This window comes from Pygocentrus nattereri, chromosome 22, assembly GCF_015220715.1.
Source record: "Pygocentrus nattereri isolate fPygNat1 chromosome 22, fPygNat1.pri, whole genome shotgun sequence".
NCBI classification, from domain to species: Eukaryota; Metazoa; Chordata; class Actinopteri; order Characiformes; family Serrasalmidae; genus Pygocentrus; species Pygocentrus nattereri.
In genome coordinates this window covers 20,585,118-20,592,120 of record NC_051232.1, presented here as the reverse complement: position 1 = coordinate 20,592,120, position 7,003 = coordinate 20,585,118, and positions in this window count along the sequence as shown.

Below are 7,003 nucleotides of genomic sequence, written 5' to 3'. Positions count from 1 at the left end.
AGTGAGTGCAGATTGGTTAGTATTACTGCTACTGAGTGTTGATTGGTTAGCATTACTGTTAGTGAGTGCAGATTGGTTAGTATTACTGCTACTGAGTGTTGATTGGTTAGTATTACTGTTAGTGAGTGCTGATTGGTTAACATTACTGCTAGTGAGAGCTGATTGGTTAGTATTACTGCTACTGAGTGCTGATTGGTTAGCATTACTGTTAGTGAGTGCAGATTGGTTAGTATTACTGCTACTGAGTGCTGATTGGTTAACATTACTGCTAGTGAGAGCTGATTGGTTAGTATTACTGCTACTGAGTGCAGATTGGTTAGCATTACTGCTACTGAGTGCTGATTGGTTAACATTACTGCTAGTGAGAGCTGATTAGTTAGCATTACTGCTAGTGAGTGCTAATTGGTTAGCATTACTGCTAGTGAGTGCTGATTGGTTAGCATTACTGTTAGTGAGTGCAGATTGGTTAGTATTACTGCTACTGAGTGCTGATTGGTTAACATTACTGCTAGTGAGAGCTGATTGGTTAGTATTACTGCTACTGAGTGCAGATTGGTTAGCATTACTGCTACTGAGTGCTGATTGGTTAACATTACTGCTAGTGAGAGCTGATTAGTTAGCATTACTGCTAGTGAGTGCTGATTGGTTAGCATTACTGCTAGTGAGTGCTGATTGGTTAGCATTACTGCTAGTGAGTGCTGATTGGTTAGTATTACTGCTACTGAGTGCTGATTGGTTAGTTTTACTGCTAGCAAAAGCCGATTGGTTAGTATTACTGCTAGTGAGTGCCGATTGGTTAGTATTACTGCTACTGAGTGCTGATTGGTTAGCATTACTGCTAGCGAAAGCCGATTGGTTAGTATTACTGCTAGTGAGTGCCAATTGGTTAGCATTACTGCTAGCGAAAGCCGATTGGTTAGCATTACTGCTACTGAGTGCAGATTGGTTAGCATTACTGCTAGTGAGTGCTGATTGGTTAGCATTACTTCTAGTGAGTGCTGATTGGTTAGTATTACTGCTACTGAGTGCTGATTGGTTAGTATTACTGCTAGTGAGTGCAGATTGGTTAGCATTACTGCTAGTGAGAACTGATTGGTTAGTATTACTGCTACTGAGTGCCGATTGGTTAGTATTACTGCTACTGAGTGCTGATTGGTTAGCATTACTGCTAGTGAGTGCTGATTGGTTAGCATTACTGCTAGTGAGTGCTGATTGGTTAGTATTACTGCTACTGAGTGCAGATTGGTTAGTATTACTGCTACTGAGTGCAGATTGGTTAACATTACTGCTAGTGAGTGCTGATTGGTTAGCATTACTGCTAGCGAAAGCCGATTGGCGAGCGGAGTAGCTCATTGGCTATTCGTGCTCACTGACGTCATGACGAACATGAGGTGATGTTTTAAACCCGTTAAAATGTTTTATGTATGTGAAATGTATGATTAACTGAAAAATGGCAGTATAACAGTCTAAAGAATGTCACCTGAACGGCTTACGCGCTTTAAGTGTCTGTGTTTCAGTCAGAAGTAGCATCAAACCCAGGCTGAATCCCATACGGCTCCGTACTCCCTAGTTAGCTAAACAGTGTGCTGTGTAATAATATTATTTCTTAGCTTCTGCTGTCACATACTGCACTGCTTGTTGAGTATTAAAGTGGATGAATCCCAAATTACCATTGTTAGTGATATTTTGCATTGCTGGGGTGCACAAGTCAGTATTTACGCTCCTATGTAGCTAGTGCACTATGTAGGCACTCCTCAGTACTGGCAGAAGACTCGCTGTGGTGATTTGGCTGTGGTTGAATTTATAATAAGAACAAAACACTGAAGGCAAACAGTTTCCATCAGGGAGAACCGAGTGGCTCTGAATTCACTTTTACAGACAAGCAAAGTTTCCGTTTAAGATTTATTTACAACTTAGTTACAAGTTTAAGTTTAATTAAAACTTGCTTTAAAGTCAGGATCACAAATGAGTTTCCTTTACTCTATTGATCTGTAGGTCTTTGTCTAGAAACATAAACTAGCCTAAACTAATTTACTATGAAATGAAATAGTGTTTGTATAAACTCAGAAAAAAGACGCGTCAGTCACGACTGCATATGTGGACATTTTGCTATGTTGTCTATTTACACAAATTCCCAAAATGTTATGCTGCTGCAGTGATGCTGAACCGCGTGCTTGCACTGATTGGTGTTTTTGCTTCACACTTCTTTCGTTTTCACATGTTACGTTTTTATGCACACATAACCCAAAAGGAACAACAGAGTTCGCAGAACGCAGTGGAGGAAAAAGTCAGATATATGACTTTGAAATGTAGTGGAGAATGTGGTACGTGAAATAGCTGGACAGCTGAATGTTGTCAGAGGAAAACACTCAGTTTCCAACATTGTATCCACTTTTTTTTCTTTTTTCAATGACTTTCTTTTTTAAGACCCGGGCCAAGTGACTTGGCCACTCCACCACCCCCCCTATTGGGGACACAATTTGTTTTTTTACTTATTTTGTTGTTGTCTTCTTGCAATGACAGTGGTACATGACATCGCTGGACAGCTGAATGTTGTCAGAGGAAAACACTCGCTGCCCAACACTGTAGCCACTGTTGTCATTTCCTGTTGAGGAGACAGTGGTGCATGAAATGGCTGGAAAGCAAAGTGTCACAGGAAACACTCACTGCCCACCTCTGTATCCACTTGTGTCATTTCCTGTTGACGAGAATGTGGTATGTGAAATAGCTGGACAACTGAATGTTGTCAGAGGAAAACACTCACTGCCCAACACTGTAGCCACTGTTGTCATTTCCTGTTGCTATGACAGTGGTACATGACATCGTTGGACAGCTGAATGTTGTCCGAGGAAAACACTCAGTTTCCAACATTGTATCCACTTTTTTTTTCTTTTTTCAATTACTTTCTTTTTTTAAGACCTGGGCCAAGTGATTGGCCACTCCACCACCCCCCCTATTGGGGACACAATTTGTTTTTTTACTTATTTTGTTGTTGTCTTCTTGCAATGACAGTGGTACATGACATCGCTGGACAGTTGAATGTTGTCAGAGGAAAACACTCAGTTTCCAACATTGTATCCACTTTTTTTTCTTTTTTCAATGACTTTCTTTTTTAAGACCCGGGCCAAGTGACTTGGCCACTCCACCACCCCCCCCATTGGGGACACAATTTGTTTTTTTACTTATTTTGTTGTTGTCTTCTTGCAATGACAGTGGTATATGAAATTGCTGAACAGCTGAATGTTGTCAGAGGAAAACACTCGCTGCCCAACACTGTAGCCACTGTTGTCATTTCCTGTTGAGGAGACAGTGGTACATGACATCGCTGGAAAGCTAAGTGTCACAGGAAACACTCACTGCCCACCTCTGTATCCACCTTTGTCATTTCCTGTTGACGCGAATGTGGTATGTGAAATAGCTGGACAGCTGAATGTTGTCAGAGGAAAACATTCAGTTTCCAACATTGTATCCACTTTTTTTTCTTTTTTCAATTACTTTCTTTTTTAAGACCCGGGCCAAGTGACTTGGCCACTCCACCACCCCCCCCTATTGGGGACACAATTTGTTTTTTTACTTATTTTGTTGTTGTCTTCTTGCAATGACAGTGGTACATGACATCGCTGGACAGCTGAATGTTGTCAGAGGAAAACACTCGCTGCCCAACACTGTAGCCACTGTTGTCATTTCCTGTTGAGGAGACGCTGGTGCATGAAATGGCTGGACAGCTAAGTGTCACAGGAAACACTCTCTGCCCAACTCTGTCTCCACTTTTGTCATTTCCTGTTGCTATGACAGGGGTACATGACATCGCTGGACAGCTAAGTGTCACAGGAAACACTCACTGCCCACCTCTGTATCCACTTGTGTCATTTGCTGTTGACGAGAATGTGGTATGTGAAATAGCTGGACAGCTGAATGTTGTCAGAGGAAAACACTCAGTTTCCAACATTGTATCCACTTTTTTTTTCTTTTTTCAATTACTGTCTTTTTTAAGACCCGGGCCAAGTGACTTGGCCACTCCACCACCCCCCCTATTGGGGACACAATTTGTTTTTTTACTTATTTTGTTGTTGTCTTCTTGCAATGACAGTGGTACATGACATCGCTGGACAGCTGAATGTTGTCAGAGGAAAACACTCACTGCCCAACACTGTAGCCACTGTTGTCATTTCCTGTTGCTATGACAGTGGTACATGACATTGTTGGACAGCTGAATGTTGTCCGAGGAAAACACTCAGTTTCCAACGTTGTATCCACTTTTTTTTTCTTTTTTCAATTACTTTCTTTTTTTAAGACCCGGGCCAAGTGATTGGCCACTCCACCACCCCCCCTATTGGGGACACAATTTGTTTTTTTACTTATTTTGTTGTTGTCTTCTTGCAATGACAGTGGTACATGACATCGCTGGACAGCTGAATGTTGTCAGAGGAAAACACTCGCTGCCCAACACTGTAGCCACTGTTGTCATTTCCTGTTGAGGAGACAGTGGTGCATGAAATGGCTGGACAGCTAAGTGTCACAGGAAACACTCTCTGCCCAATACTTTCTCCACTTTTGTCATTTCATGTTGCAGTGACAGTGGTACATGACATCGCTGGAAAGCTAAGTGTCACAGGAAACACTCACTGCCCACCTCTGTATCCACCTTTGTCATTTCCTGTTGACGCGAATGTGGTATGTGAAATAGCTGGACAGCTGAATGTTGTCAGAGGAAAACATTCAGTTTCCAACATTGTATCCACTTTTTTTTCTTTTTTCAATTACTTTCTTTTTTAAGACCCGGGCCAAGTGACTTGGCCACTCCACCACCCCCCCCTATTGGGGACACAATTTGTTTTTTTACTTATTTTGTTGTTGTCTTCTTGCAATGACAGTGGTACATGACATCGCTGGACAGCTGAATGTTGTCAGAGGAAAACACTCGCTGCCCAACACTGTAGCCACTGTTGTCATTTCCTGTTGAGGAGAGGGTGGTGCATGAAATGGCTGGACAGCTAAGTGTCACAGGAAACACTCTCTGCCCAACTCTGTCTCCACTTTTGTCATTTCCTGTTGCTATGACAGGGGTACATGACATCGCTGGACAGCTAAGTGTCACAGGAAACACTCACTGCCCACCTCTGTATCCACTTGTGTCATTTGCTGTTGACGAGAATGTGGTATGTGAAATAGCTGGACAGCTGAATGTTGTCAGAGGAAAACACTCAGTTTCCAACATTGTATCCACTTTTTTTTTCTTTTTTCAATTACTGTCTTTTTTAAGACCCGGGCCAAGTGACTTGGCCACTCCACCACCCCCCCTATTGGGGACACAATTTGTTTTTTTACTTATTTTGTTGTTGTCTTCTTGCAATGACAGTGGTACATGACATCGCTGGACAGCTGAATGTTGTCAGAGGAAAACACTCACTGCCCAACACTGTAGCCACTGTTGTCATTTCCTGTTGCTATGACAGTGGTACATGACATTGTTGGACAGCTGAATGTTGTCCGAGGAAAACACTCAGTTTCCAACGTTGTATCCACTTTTTTTTTCTTTTTTCAATTACTTTCTTTTTTTAAGACCCGGGCCAAGTGATTGGCCACTCCACCACCCCCCCTATTGGGGACACAATTTGTTTTTTTACTTATTTTGTTGTTGTCTTCTTGCAATGACAGTGGTACATGACATCGCTGGACAGCTGAATGTTGTCAGAGGAAAACACTCGCTGCCCAACACTGTAGCCACTGTTGTCATTTCCTGTTGAGGAGACAGTGGTGCATGAAATGGCTGGACAGCTAAGTGTCACAGGAAACACTCTCTGCCCAATACTTTCTCCACTTTTGTCATTTCATGTTGCAGTGACAGTGGTACATGACATCGCTGGAAAGCTAAGTGTCACAGGAAACACTCACTGCCCACCTCTGTATCCACCTTTGTCATTTCCTGTTGACGCGAATGTGGTATGTGAAATAGCTGGACAGCTGAATGTTGTCAGAGGAAAACATTCAGTTTCCAACATTGTATCCACTTTTTTTTCTTTTTTCAATTACTTTCTTTTTTAAGACCCGGGCCAAGTGACTTGGCCACTCCACCACCCCCCCTATTGGGGACACAATTTGTTTTTTTACTTATTTTGTTGTTGTCTTCTTGCAATGACAGTGGTACATGACATCGCTGGACAGCTGAATGTTGTCAGAGGAAAACACTCAGTTTCCAACATTGTATCCACATTTTTTTTCTTTTTTCAATTACTGTCTTTTTTAAGACCCGGGCCAAGTGACTTGGCCACTCCACCACCCCCCCTATTGGGGACACAATTTGTTTTTTTACTTATTTTGTTGTTGTCTTCTTGCAATGACAGTGGTACATGACATCACTGGACAACTGAATGTTGTCAGAGGAAAACACTCACTGCCCAACACTGTAGCCACTGTTGTCATTTCCTGTTGCTATGACAGTGGTACATGACATCGTTGGACAGCTGAATGTTGTCCGAGGAAAACACTCAGTTTCCAACGTTGTATCCACTTTTTTTTCTTTTTTCAATTACTTTCTTTTTTAAGACCCGGGCCAAGTGACTTGGCCACTCCACCACCCCCCCTATTGGGGACACAATTTGTTTTTTTACTTATTTTGTTGTTGTCTTCTTGCAATGACAGTGGTACATGACATCGCTGGACAGCTGAATGTTGTCAGAGGAAAACACTCAGTTTCCAACACTGTATCCACTTTTTTTGCTTTTTTCAATTACTGTCTTTTTTAAGACCCGGGCCAAGTGACTTGGCCACTCCACCACCCCCCCTATTGGGGACACAATTTGTTTTTTTTACTTATTTTGTTGTTGTCTTCTTGCAATGACAGTGGTACATGACATCGCTGGACAGCTGAATGTTGTCAGAGGAAAACACTCGCTGCCCAACACTGTAGCCACTGTTGTCATTTCCTGTTGAGGAGACAGTGGTGCATCAAATGGCTGTACAGCTAAGTGTCACAGGAAACACTCTCTGCCCAATTCTATCT